At 27.5% G+C, this 15519-nt stretch overlaps 1 long non-coding RNA gene across 1 annotated transcript in view; it reads left to right on the forward strand.

Moving 5' to 3' along the window:
- Nucleotides 1–14747, forward strand: part of LOC136092357 (uncharacterized) — a 40654-nt gene extending 25907 nt beyond the window's left edge. The window contains exons 10-17 of the long non-coding RNA XR_010644369.1: nt 7484–7507; nt 7666–7689; nt 7763–7786; nt 7899–7922; nt 7999–8022; nt 8119–8142; nt 8324–8347; nt 12501–14747. This is a non-coding gene — a long non-coding RNA (uncharacterized LOC136092357). The remainder of the gene's footprint in view (nt 1–7483; nt 7508–7665; nt 7690–7762; nt 7787–7898; nt 7923–7998; nt 8023–8118; nt 8143–8323; nt 8348–12500) is intronic.
- Nucleotides 14748–15519: the final 772 nt, after the last annotated feature.

The raw sequence follows: 15519 nt of genomic DNA on the forward strand, positions 1-15519 counted from the left end.
TAAATATGGAGAAATAAATGTACTAGGCAGTAACTTTCAGGGTCATCTATCCTTAGCTACACAGAAGCAAATATGTAGTCTATTAAATTACAATAAATCCATGATCAAAGTAAATGTTTTACCAGTGCAGCAGCAAGAAGGGTGTGTAGATTGCGGTTTGTTTTCACTGGCTTTCATTGAATTTATTTTATCAAACAATAAAAACCCTGTTGAAAATATTTGGTTCAATCAAAAACAATTTAAAAGTCGTGTTCTTTTGCGCTTGAAAAAAAATACAATGCAATCTTTTCCACTTTCACATCTTGCAGGTCGTTGATACCAGCTAAAAGTGTTCATGCTAAAAATCTTCATGACCTTTTATTATGGTTTGGACTGTTTCTTGGATTAAGCTACATTTGTAAAAAAAGTTTTTATGCATACTTTAATAAATGTTACACACACATGTGTGTGTGTGTGTGTGTGTGTGTGTGTGTGTGTGTGTGTGTGTGTGTGTGTGTGTGTGTGTGTGTGTGTGTGTGTGTGTGTGTGTGTGTGTGTGTGTGTTTATATATATATATATATATATATATATATATATATATATATATATATTTCTGATGAGTCTTTATTGATGAAACACAGTGTAAAACGAAAAAAAAAATTTTGTTAAGTGATATTCTACACATATATATATATATATATATATATATATATATATATATATATATATATATATATATATATATATATATATATATATATATATATATATATATATATATATATATATACTCTTGCTTGGTAGTTTATAATTTTACCATTGTCAGGTCAGCTTTATGTTATTTTGAAAAAAAAAGTTGTTTTAAGACCGAAAAAAGTTAGAAATCCATTCAGGGAGTACGAAAAAGTACTAACAAGACCCTTTTTTTTTTGTTAGTATAGCAAAAAAAAAAGCGCTTACAAAGCATAATTTTGAGAACAGATAGTTGGTTTTTCACCAAAAACGAACACAAATAATTGTTAAGTTACAGTTTAACCAAATTGGGGTTGGAAATGAATTCTCACTCACCCACTTCTCTTGTTGTATATATAAATTTGAAAATTATTAATATTATATAATTTGAATTTTTTAATTTTATTTCAGAAATAAAATTAAAAATTTCAAAGTAACATGGTGAGTTTTGATACAATGGTGTAAAGTGAAGAATCTCCGTTTGTGATGATAAAAAGTGCTTCCAAAAAACGGTTATTTTTACAAATAAATATATATATATTTTTTTTTTTTTTTTTTTTTTTTTTTGCTTTACATTAACAGCTTCATTATAATTAATTAAATTAGTAATATTTTTTACCAAAAATTTTTATTATATAATTTATGAGGTGTTAAAATTAAGTATTTTTTTTTATTACGTATTTAACTTTTTTAATACCATAATTCCTTAAACTTAAAAAAAAATCAACAAATGCATAACTAATCAATGATTGACAAAAATATTATTGATTGCATTCTTAGCAATCAAATTGCAGGACAAATTTTTTTGTCCTAGCTTGGTGTAGGTAATTTACTGTGCGCCCTAAAAAATTTTTAATTTTATTATAAATTCAATACCTGAGCCTTTCATTTGCAAAAACGTTTAATAAATTTACATGACTGACAAAATGGATATCTCTTGCGGGTATAGCCCAATGGAATAATATTCTATTTGTCCCGTCACCTTGAAACAGCCCTGATTAATTATAAATATAAATAGGGTGACAGTATTTTCTCAATTCTTTATATATATATATATATTCCTAACAATCATTATTATATTCACCGTCCGACGAATCATTACATCACAACAAATCAGACTACAAGTAATCTTCATTATCGCACATAGTTTTATAGCCATTCTGATGTGGTGGGACAATTGAATTCAAAGCTTCAAACGGTAAAACTATTTAATGACCATCCTAGCATTTTAAGTATTCAGATTTTTTAATTCTCCTAAAACGTCATATTTAGACTAATCACTGGCAATCGGAGTTGGATTTTTTTCTGTAATGCGGTAAGTTCTGATATATAGATTATAAACCGGGGGCGCTTAGTTTCGAATGCAATATGCCGAATAATTGCTTATTTTTATTCACCAATATGGTGAATAAAAATAAGCAATTGCTTTTACTCAGTAATTGGTCAGCTTTACTTGAATAAAAACTATAGTGATTACTAAACTGAACAACTATTGAGTAAATTGCTTAACTTTACGCGAATAAAAGTTTGAGCAAAACTGCTTAAGTTTATATTCACATAAAGCTGACCAATTATTGAGTAAAAGCAATTGCTCATTTTTATTCACCCGGCCTAATATTTAGTTAAGTAATCGCGATGCTGTAATTTTTATAGAACGAAATCGCTATGGCTTTTCTGCAAACTGTTAAATCATTGACGCTAGTGCTTAATTTGGACAGCTTATTTCTAAATTAAGTAAACTCTTTTGAACTTTGTTTAAAACAACATACAAACTCGCATAAAATTAGGAACTAGAACCCTAATAAATAGAGTACTTGCAAGGTCGTAGCATTGCAGACCTCAGCGATATCTTGACTATAGCAATTCTACTGAATGGACTCTTTCCTTCGCCGATAGAGCGGGTTCTATTTTCGAAGGAGAAATAACCTGTTTAATATTATAATCTGTTCTACGTATTTTCATTTTGAAAATATATAGAACAGACTATTATTAAACTATGAGGTTCATTATTTAAAAAAAAAATCGATTATCTAATCTAGACAAGCGATCGTGATTTTAGAGAGATAAAATAAAAAAATAAATTAGTCTTGGTCCATATTTTGTTATGTAAAATATTCTGCACAAACTATTTTGCATTAAAACAAAATCTGAAAAATACATATTTATAATTAATTTTCATGCATCCTTCAAAAACTTCTATTATTTGAATTCAACTTATGTGATAATTTAGAGACCAGATTGTTTGATGGAATTGTTTTGGTCAGCAAAATATCTTTAAAGACCCGATAATAATTAAGTCGACAACAATCTTAACCTCCACCGGATAGGAGAATTTTATTAATAAAGACAATGACAACAGCATCCAAATATTAGTATATTATTTTGTCCGGTTGCAATTAAAGCTCCATGCCACGAGGAACATAAATAGATTTAGAAATAGGTTTTTGACTTTTCTTACGCGGGGGATATATAACATTAATAACATAATAAATGCATTCTGATGGAGGCGTTTCCGCCGAGTGTCAAAAAATGTTTTAGATACTTCCTAACCCCGGAACTGTTTTTAAACATAATAAAACAATTTTGACCTTAAAAGACAATTTTCTAAAAGTACTTTTACTTATACTATATAGGAAAAATTTATACTATATGGGACAAATACTTTTTCCGAATTGCCACAATAAATTACTATAATAAATGAGAAGAAAATGCAAGAATTATTAAAATTTATTTATACTATTAAAAATTTAAAATTTTTGAAAATAAAATAATGCATTAAGTTAAAATTGTAAAATGCAAAAAAGAAGAAAAAAGTTATTGTTGTATATAAAAAATAACTTAATCAAATTGAATAGTTCACTTTCCTTCTTCTTACAATCTATAAATAAATACACTGACAAATCGCACAACTGCATATATTAAAGCCCTTTTCATAATCATCAATTTATTGCATAACCGAGTAGAAGTTGATCAAACTCGTATAATCTAAACAATTTAAATATACTTTCTATAACTTCTAGCATATTTGTAAGCTTACACTTTATAGTATTTCGGCACTTGTAGTATTTGCCAAAAATTTAAATTCACATTAAACTTTCATTTCATCTTTGAGATAACGGAAAATCATATTTTTTCCATATGTTAATTAACTTCAATGAATTATAATGGTACAATTAAAGGACCTTCAACGTTTTCAAAATTTTATATTATTTAATTCATGTGCTACACGGTAAACCTTAACTAAATTAAGGTTTTCTGAATTGTGTCCAAATTAATTTCAACGTTTTCTGATAGAGTATATTTTACTGATCACTATGTATATAGTCCACCAAATCAGAAAACTCTTATTAAATAATTATGGCATTTTTAAGATTTTTTCGCGCCGTTTTTGTCTTTCATCTTTAATCACAAACAATCATCTTTAAATTGCCATTTTAATAAACAATCATCATAATTCGCCATATATCGCCATATCGCCATAATAAACAATCATCTTTAATTCGCCATTTTTCTGCCACAAATTAAATTGTAAAAGACAATCATAGAACAAACTTTGTTTAAAAAAATGTTAAGATTCGGTAAATCACATCCTCAGACTATTTTAGATCATCAACAGAAAAGAGAAAAAGTATGTCTTTTTTGTGGTCGCAAAAGTCTTATGAAAATAAACAGCCAAAGCCATATAATTTCTAAATTTCAGAGTTGTTTTCGGATTATAACATTGCTGATGATCGATACCCTACTGGATTGTGTCCAAGGTTGGTATACTTAATGGTCTTTAACTAAATAAATATAAATAAAAAGTATATATGTCATAAACGTAAAACCATTCACATAACTGAAAAATTAGATACCTTGTTAAACTCAAAGAAATAAGATTTGATAAATGAATCAAATCTCATTTTGCTTGGTACTAGCATATCTTTATCTTTTTAAGGTGTAGGGGTATAGTTGAAAGAACAAATGTTGTTGATCTCAGGCAGAAAATTAATTTTGACATTGACTGGTCAAAGATGACTATTTTTTTATACGTTTTTATAACTTTGATTATTTGACTGTGAAAGGTTGTATACCATGTTCTATAGAAAACGAGCTCGTAAATGTAATTTTTTTTTCCAGAAATAACATATCAGCTGCATCTGGATATCAAGGTATTAGGAAAACCGTATTAATTTGCGTTACTAATAGAGAGATAAGTGAAAGAAATGTTAAGAATAATATAATATCCAATAGATAGTTTCAGTTTACTACCTCCTGTCTTCAATGAAATGGTGTTACCATAAGTTTTGTAACTTATTTAGATGTCAAGGAACAAATGGCTTCTCACGTTTTTAAAGAAAAGCTATGTAGTGAAAGTGGTAACACCATTTCATTGAAGACAGGAGGTAGTAAACTGAAACTATCTATTGGGTCTGAGAATACTCCAAAAACAACCAATTTTACTGTGTCTCTGATTTGGACAGTTATCTTCTCTCATTATTTACCAAAGAAAATATTCTATTTGAATTTAAAAACAAAGATAAAACTTTAGAATATAAAAATATTACAGTAGCGTACTGCAATGATGTTACTCTTTTTGTTAAACTACTCCTGGATCTTAAATGTGTTGATTCTAAGAATCAGTTGCTAAAAATTGATGTTGTCGGGAGAAGTGGTTTTATCAAATTTTGTTTAAATAAAGTTAATCTCAATGAAATTTTTGAAAATTACGGCAAAGTTGAAATAGATTACCATAAACAAAACCGGTAACAGCTTGCAGGTCTTTTTATAAAGATGGTCTAAAAAAAATATTTAAAGATTCGTCAGTAAATGCTTCATTTCTCCTTCTGGTAGCTCCAGAAATCCCAGAAAGATATTTAAACATTAAAATATTATTTGAAAAATTAAATCTTGAAAAAGTTGAGCACATTGGGGTATGCGACATAAAACTTAGTCAAATTTTGATAGGTATCCAAGTAGCAGTTCAATTCATCCCGGTTATGTATGTGAGTGGGATAGAAGAGAAACTTGAACAAATGCTCCATACAGAACTTTCGAGAGCTGTCAAAATAACTATACAAAATTCAAAAAATCTGGTTCAAAATCTAAGCATGCACAACATTTTAAGAATTGTATAAACCCTGTATTAGTACATGGAAACATTTTTGAATTTTTCGTAGATAGACTTGTTTTACCAGAGCTTCATATAATGAAGGGAACTGTCAACCATGTAATGGATAACATGGAGCGGATTTAGTCGGAAATGAATATGAAGAAGATTTACGAACAGTTGCAAATTATAAATTCTTAAAAAGTGGTAAGTCTTTAATGATAAGCTGCCAATTAAACTAAAGTCTTTTGGAGAATGCTTAAGGTTGTTAAATTTAGTTGTTGAGTCTTGCTTTGGATCCGGATTTGATGAAAACTTTCAATCTGAGATCGAAAATTTTAAAGCCTGCTATAAAAATTTGATGTTGGAACATGGTATTACTTTAACACCAAAATTTCATATTCTGTTAAATTATGTATCTGAATTCTGTAAAACAAAAAAAATGGGCCTTGGAGTTTATTTGGAGCAATGAGGAGAAAGTGTTCACTAACTCTTCAAAACTGCCTCGTGGAACCGGTACAAGGTGTCCGCAAATAATTCTAACTATGGACATAATTTAGTAAGGGCATTAAGTTCTTATAATGGAAAACATCTTGTTTCTCTTGGACATGTTGATCTAAATGTCGATATTTTTTAGTGATTCATTTTAAGAAGAAATAGTTTTTAATTTTATATTTGTAAATATTTTGATAATTTAAAACATTCCGATTATGTGATTATCCACTCTTAAACTATTTAATATAACACAATACCATCTGTATTATTCATTTCCAATAAATTGTAACTTTTACAATAAAATTTTACTGACCAAAAAATGGCGCAAAACACTAGCAAAAAAAGGTGTAAAACAATTGCAAAAAAAGGCGCAAAATAAAAGGTGCGAAAAAAAGGCGCGAAAAAATCTTTAAAATGCCATAATTACTTAATAGGAGTTTTCTGATTTGGTGGACTATATACATAGTGATTAGTAAACTATACTCTTTCAGAAAACGTTGAAATTAATTTGGACACAATTCAGAAAACCTAAATTCAGTTAAGGCTAACTGTGGCTATATATGAATATTGTAGCATTGATCACTAAGTATTTTAATTCCAGCACATATACTGTCCATTTCACCAAAAATTTATTCTCACATCACATTTAGACTTTACAAAGCTAATTGAAGATGAAGATAAAATAAGTAGTATTTTATTACCTTCTTTTGAGATGTACCCTGATGCAGGTTGATGATTAACTTCTGTTTTGTTTTAAGCTGAAGATGATATACATAACATTGTTTAAAGAAGTTTTTAAGATAATAAATAAAATACTGAAATACTAAAACATAATAAATAAAATACTAACATATTACATTATTTTCTACAAAAATAAAAAAACTCAAATCACATGCAAATATTGTAATTTTTTTAATTATAAAATAATTGCAAGGTTGTTTTGTGTATTGTCTTTTTTATTTTTTAGTATCATCTTCATCCGTAACTGTTGGTAAAGTTTATATATATATATATATATATATATATATATATATATATATATATATATATATATATATATATATATATATATATATATATATATATATATATATGTATATATTGTTAATTACAAATAATTTTTAAGTATGGCTTCAATTATTAAATAACTACACGATTATGTTGTGTATTGTATTTTTATTTTTTAGCATCAACTTTATCAGTTATAATGGGTAAGAGTTTTATATTTTTATTTTCATATATGACTTTAATTTCCAAATTATTTTTAAGGTTTTGCTATATTATTCAATTTTTTCATATAAGGTTTTTCATATAGCATTTTTTTATCATATAAGTCTATGCTATAGTATTTTATATTTTTGTTTTTTAGTGCCATCATCATCTAAACAAGTTGGTAAGGTATAATCTAAACCTTTCAACATGATTGTTATTACAAAATAAATACAAGATTTTATTTTTTATTTTAGTGCCACTTGCATCTGTTCCAGTTGGTAATGTCATATATTTTCAATAAGAATTTATTGATTTTAAATAAATATTTTCCAGTATCGACAAATAATTTACAAATATAATTGCAAGATGTTATGTATTTTTATTTTTTAGTTTTATCTTCTTCTGCTAATACTGGTAAGGTTTACATATCTTTACTTTTTAACAACCAAATAATTTTAAGACGATGCTGTATTTTATGTTTATTTTTTAGTGCCATCGTCATCTGAACAAATTGGTAAGGTGCATAAAGTAAACTTTTAAAAATGATTGTAATTGGAAAATTAATACAAGAATTTAATTTTAGTTTATTATGCCTATTTCTTTATTTTAGTGCAAATTTCATCTGTTCCAGTTGGTAATGACATATATTTTCTCTCTTTGAAAATTGATTTAAGTATTTTTTATTATTATTATTACTATGCTTTTTTTTCTTTAACTGTTGCAACTTGTAAGGCTATATATATCAACTTTGCCACATGAGTTTATTTTAAAAAATATTTGCAATTTTTGTTTTTGTATTATGCTTTCGTTTTTAGTGCCACCTCTGCCTACTCAAACTGGTAAGACAATATTTATCAACTTTGCATTAAGATTTAAATAAAAAACATTATATTACAGGGCTCGACTTAACGTAAAAAAATTTTAACTTATTTATAATAACATATATAATAAGTCTCATTTTTGCATAAGATGTCATAATATTTACGTTCAGTGGTTGTAAAGTAGCTTTAGTTATAATTTACATTATTACTATTATTATATTGTATTAAAACGGCTGTATTTTTGTAAAATCAATGAACTTGATATAATCTTCTTTTAATTAATTATTTCATTTTCTATTTTATTTACATATTTTAAACTGTTTAAAAGAACTAGAATATTTAATTTTCTATAAATTTTTAACAGTAAAAAAAATTATTTAAAACTCCAACAAAACAATCTATAAATTTGAAACAGTTATAAAAAACTATTAAAAATGACAAAAACATTATCGTGATCACATGTTAAACGAAAATGAAAATGTTTCACGAAAACCCGCACAATCACAAACAAGAATGATAATTAAATTCTTATTAAGTAAGTTTTCTCATCTAAGTAACCTTATCAAATTCCCATGATATTTCTATCTATTGCTTTTTCATTCAATGTATTTTTTAATAAAAGTTAGCGTTCACTTTTTTCATTCAAAAGCGAAAGAAAAAAATGTGTCTAAATAATAGAATCTTTTACGATCTAATACTTTTTTTGATTGCTAATTGAAAAAGTATTAGATCGTAATTGTAAATATTTTGATCGTTTTGTAATCATTTCACTAGTTTAATGCTTAGAATATTAAATTTTCTTCCTCGCTTTCACTTTCTTCCAAATCCGATATTGTAACTGTCGCTAGATCAATGTCTGTTTTTCCTGACTTTCTTTTTCTTTTTTCCGGATAACGATGAAAATTTGCTGACAATCGTCTAACTTGATCATTATACCATTCGTCCATAGCAGTAACAGGTTCAAATTTGTCAATCTCAGGACCTTCTTCACTTATCCGAAGTAGAGATCTTCTCCAGTCATTTTTTACGCGATTTATACATGAAAACATTCATTCTACTTTCGCATTTGTAAAAGAACAAATTAAAAATAGTTCAAAAATATCAAGAATATTTCGGCATCCTTTGACCAAATTTGTTTTGGAAAAAACAATTTCCCAAATTTTCAAATAATACTCATTTTGATTGTTACTTATGATGGGAAACATGTATGCTTTTAAAATGACCACTCATGAAGTATATTATTCAAATCACATCCTTCACCAATTAAAAATTCAGAAAAATGTTCAACAACTTCACCGATAGCTTTATCGCCAAAAGTTCCATCATTCACATTTAACGGCCAGTTATAGCGTCAAGTAAAGCTACCAAATGTATAAACAATGGTGATTTTTGGAGAGATTGAAAACGGCCTTCCATACATATGGTAATAATTGCAATAATTAGCTTGTACTGGTCAAGAACATGGCTATTAACTTCAGTATATTGAGAAAGTGCAATATTTTGATAACATTGCTTTGAATCAATTGTCTCAATATCTTTAGACAGTTTTTTATAATGGGTCATAACACTTATATCATCAAGCAAATTGTCTAGCGAATTTTCTAGAAGAATTTGCAGCTTGGCCATTGTCCATGTAAATTCTTGAACTCTTCTTACAGCTTTTACTGGATCATGAATATTGTTCTGAAAACTTAAACTCAGACGCCGATAGGGAGATAAAACATTAAGATATATTGATAAATGAATAGGCACAGACGCATTTTTCCATCGCTTTAAAACGCATTTTTCCATCGCTTTAAAAAACCCTTTAACTCTGCTCTCTTTGCTACCTGGGAGTCTGTTATAGCCAATGATTCAATATGTGTCATAAAAACACTATAATTTTCTAAAGCAATTTTCATTGCTTTATGCTTTTGATCAATCCACCGATTTCCGCATGCTTTTGTTGGTTTCGGAACGCTATTACCCCAAGCTTCGGCTAATCCTTGTAGTTCTCGGTAGTGTTTTGGTGATTTTTGATACAAGTGATAAAGTTGTAAAATTAGTTCGTCAACAGTTTTGAAGGCAGATAAATTTTCAAACGCATCTTTTAAAGCAAATTCAAGTCGATGGTTAAAACAGTGTACAACTTCCAGCCAAGGAGAACCTTCCTTTAGTAATGCGCCTAAACCAGCATAAGCTCCTAGATTAACGTTAGCTCCATCAAGATTTACACCCAATAGATGTTTATAAGAATTGGTAATACCAACTGTCTGTTATACATTTTTTCAGGCCAACAGCATTAGAATTCTCTGCCGTTTCAATACATAAGAATTCTACTTTCGGACTTCCGTCTTTTAAATAAAGAATGTAAATCAATTCCTGTTTGGATACAGCTGAATCTATGCTTCCATCACAGAGAACACAGTAAAATCTACAATTTTTTAAACATTCAGTTAATTTGTTTTTAATTACGGTGCCAATGTAATCTGTAAATATTGCAGCTGCAGGTCAGTGCCATAAGAATTTCCTAAATTTGTAACCTTATTCTTCTTTTCTAAAGCAATCAAATAAAGATAATCTGTGAATGGACGCTCTCGTTTTGCCAAGTAATACGCAATATAAAACTTTTTCCGTAACGAGTCAGCGTCTTTTACGGCCATTTTACGTAAACCACGCCCGATTGGAGTATTATGAATAACATGGTTAGATAATGAAACTGAACCTAATGTTGTTTGTTGATGAATTCGCGTGGCCTCTTTATGTTGCGCACTGTTTAAGTGCGATGCAAGTGAATCTTTTTTTATTGATATTGTTCCCGGTTTGATCCAGGTCATGGAAAACAATTTTGTTGGACTTATCTGTTTTTCAAATTGTTTACATAAACTGCATCTTAATCTTATAACTTCATTTCCATTTAAATCGTATTCTAACTCGCAATTAAAATGTTTTTCCCACTTTTTAACTGTAGATAATCTGCACCTGTGGTCTTTATTTGCATCCATTTATTGCTATTAATTTAAAATTAGCAAGTGTACTAACAAACTTTAAAGTTTTTTTTTAATAACTATTTAGAGTCTATAATGCCTTCCACTATTCTTCGCAAAATAAACTTATAAAAATATCATTAAATTTGTTCATAATGAATGAGCTAAATCGGAATAAATCCCTTGAGAATTCGAGTTAAGAAAGTGACTTTTCAATCCATTAACTTTTATTTCTTTTTTCAATCAAAATCTTTTATTTCTTGATTCGAATAGGTATTTAATCGTTTGTTTTTTATAAATTTTTCCTTCCTTAAACAATCGGTCTTTTTCCTGCATTTAAACATTTTTGCTAATTGATTTTCTAAATCTTTTATTTTTCTTTCTTTTATTTTATGCTCCGCTTTAAAAAAAAAAATATCGTTACAGAAGTCACTGCAGTTTTATACTGTAAAAGAACACTAAATATTCACGAATAGAGTATCAATCTTCTAAAATAAAAAAAGAATAATCACGAAAAAAAGAAAGATCGTGAAAAAACAAATTTTAAGAAAAAACTAATCGCGAAGGTGCGAAAATCAATCAATCAATAATTTATTTCTGAAATAAAATTTTACACTCAAGGATGTTTACAAATAGTAAATTTACTAATATAAAGTAAACGTCTGCTAATGTTAATAATATCTAATTCAAATAAATATAATGCTAATTTTCATAATATATAATAAAAATAATAAACTTTATAACATAAAAATAACGATGTTAATAATAACTTTATATCATAAAAATAACGGTGTTAATAATACCACTAATAATAATAACATAATAATAATGATAATAACAATAATAACAACAACATTAATAACAATAATAATAATAGTAATAATAACAAAAATAATAATAATAATGATAACAATATTAATATTAGTAGTAATAGTTAAAAGTAGTTAATAATAGTAATGTAAATATTTATAGAAATAACAATAAGCAATAGTAATGACAACAAAACATATAATAGAAATTAAAAAAAAATAAAAAAAAATAAAAAATACTAATGACAACAAAAATTGATAATAGAAATTATAAACACTAACTATATTTTTTTAATAAAAAGTAGAATAATCTAGTTTTAAAGGTTGAGAATGAATTGAGAGCTTTTAGTTCATAAGGAAGGTTGTTCCAAGTTTTAATGCTTTGATATTTTATAGATTTATGTCCGTATTTATGAGAGCAATGTTTAGAGACAGACAGGTTTAAATTACTATTGGAACGAAGGTGATAACGAGTGTTGGCACTTTTGGAAAAGAAATTGATGAAAGTTAAAGGTAGGTTATTGTGTTGGTGGTTCCAGACAAATTGGCAGTTTGAAAATTGAATATAGTCACATAGTTTTAATACTTTAGAAGTTAGATAGAGCACATTAGAATTAAATTTAATATTCTGAAAATAAATAATTTTTAAAGCCTTGTTTTGGAGGTGGGATAACCTAATAAGAGCTTGTTGATGGGACTGCCCCCATACTTGGCATGCATATATAAGTTGTGAGCCGAAAATAGCATGGTATATGTTCAAAAGTGTTTCAAGATTAACATAATGGCGAACTTTGGCCAACATACCATTAGATCTACTTAGTTTCATTGCTAAGTCTTCACAGTGGGATAAAAAGGAAAAATTTGAATCAATTTTTATACCAAGATATTTAATTGAGTTAACAGATTCAATTTTTTTGCCACTTAATCTAAAGTTCATATGTTTATAGATTTTTGTTTTATTTGATTTAAAGATAATAAGTTCAGTTTTATTAGAGTTTAGAAAAAGTTTGTTGGAGCGAAGCCACTGAACTAGATTGGCAAGATCATGGTTAATGTGTTTGTTAATTTATTTTAAGGATTTATTAATTAGCATTAGGTTAGTGTCATCAGCAAAGTGGTAAACAGTAGCAAACTTAATGGACGTATGAAGATCATTAATATAAAGAAGGAAAAGCAGTGGTCCCAATACTGAACCCTGTGGAACACCATTAGAACATTTTACAAGGGTAGATATTGAGTCATTAATAGCAACAAATTGTGTTCTTCGAAAAGTAATCGCGATTCGCGATCGCGATACGCTTAATTCGAGCCCTGTATTATATGATTTCTTTGTTTAAATTTTTTTAGCTCGTTAACTATACTGTATGGTCCTTACTTCTGTTAATGTAATAATCACATAAAAGACTTTATTATAGGTTTTTGCTATACTTGGTTAGAACGATGACATGTTTTTTACAGTCAATTGACTTATAGCCCCACAATAGTAGTTGTATAATTTTTTTAGTAATATATATCCAATTAATTAATAATTTTTGGTTGGAAGCGGAAGGGGCATTAGAATGCCCCTTTCTTATGACATATTTGGATACGCCCTCACTTATACTCTACTCTCATATGACCATGGATGCACCACTAATATTAGGGAGTTTAGGCAATATTTATAGCAAATGTAAATATTTTTTATATTAAATGCATTATATTTCTTAATATATTTCCTTTTCAAAATGGTTTCAACCACCTCTGTAGCTTATTTAGTTCCAAAGATATACGTGTTTTAATATTTTCAATTTATAGACTTATTATAAAATATTTTCTTAAATTATCTCGTTCAATTTTTGGCACCGAAAAAAAAAAACTTTTTTATCTTTTTTTTTTTTTGCGTAAAAAGTTGCGTAAACTAACTTATAATAAAATTTTATTAGAAAATAAATTGTAAATCTAAATTATTTGAACAATACATAAGTAGAATTTTTTGGAGGGTTAACGCAGACGTACCATGAAGTAGTCAAATAACTGTATAATATGTTTGAATATGTTTTAAACCTTTTTGACACAAAATAAATTTTCAAATGTTTTAATTTATAATACGTTAAGCGTAACAAAACTTTGATGATAAATATTAACTTAAATTAATTTTATTTTTCTTTAATAAATTATCAATTGAACAACGTGGACCCAAATAAAACACGCCGAAAACGTCAAAATATGTACAAAATAAAAATAAATCTAAAGTTTATTTTTACACAAACAAAAAAAGAAATAAGTCAAAGACTTGTTATTAATTTCAGTATTGTTATAGATTCAAAAAAAGATTTAACCACTTATGGCCTACTGATTCGACTAATTTATTGTTTTCAGCACCTATCATAATATAAAAAATGTTATATTTTTTAATAGGGTTAGGGTTTTTAACTTTTTAAAAATTTTGAAAACAATGAATGAAAAACTCGTTGAATTGTTCTATTTCATTGTGTTTGGCTTTATTTGATTGTGTACTCTCGAGTCCTTAACTCAAGGGGGGGGGGGGGCGTTTATTATTTTTGGGAAACTTTGCCACCCACACTAAGCTTATTAAGACCCCCTCCCGTTTATTAATTTTTACTTGTTTTAACAAAAAAATTATATCTAAAAACTAAAAAAAAATCAGTGAAAATCAACTTTAAAAATCAAAAAATACATACTAGGTACTGATAAGTAATAAAACTTTCAGTGTAAATTCTGACCCTTCCCTCCCCCGGTTCATTAAATCTTGACTAAACCCCCCATCCACTTTTATTACCCCCCTCTTGTATTAAGAAATTGAGATTACATAGATTAACAGACACATGGAAATACTTATACGGATTATCTTATCTATCTATTTGTCTTAAACTTTTTAATAGATGTTTTAAATCGTTTTGTCTTTAAAATAAATTATCGCACTATTAATGTACCCAAATTTGACTATATGTTGCAAATTATTTGAACTCAGAAAAAATATTTTAATTATCGAATTTCAATTCAAACTTCAGAGTAGGCTGTGTGTGTATTGTTAACAAACAATTTTATACATAATTTGCCTTGGCTATTCCGCTCATAAATTAGACAAAATTGTCTAACTTACTTAACGAAGTGCACCAACGAGAAGGTAAGCCATAGGACTTTGCACTCCATCCGTGAGCTGTCATGTTGCCTAAGGTTAGCCTTCCATTTCTGGATTCTTTCCTTTACTTGATAGGCAGTTCATGTAAAAGTAATAGTAAATTAGCCTAAGGTTAGCCCTCCATTTCTGGATTCTTTCCTTTACTTGATAGGCAGTTAATGTAAAAGTAATAGTATTTTTGCATAAGCTTTTTTTTTTTTTTTTAATAATAAAAATGTGCAGTTAAGCTGCAAATAAACAACAACAAATAAACAAAATTGGTACAGATAAACA

Source organism: Hydra vulgaris, chromosome 15 (assembly GCF_038396675.1).
Source record: "Hydra vulgaris chromosome 15, alternate assembly HydraT2T_AEP".
In the NCBI taxonomy this organism is placed as follows: Eukaryota; Metazoa; Cnidaria; class Hydrozoa; order Anthoathecata; family Hydridae; genus Hydra; species Hydra vulgaris.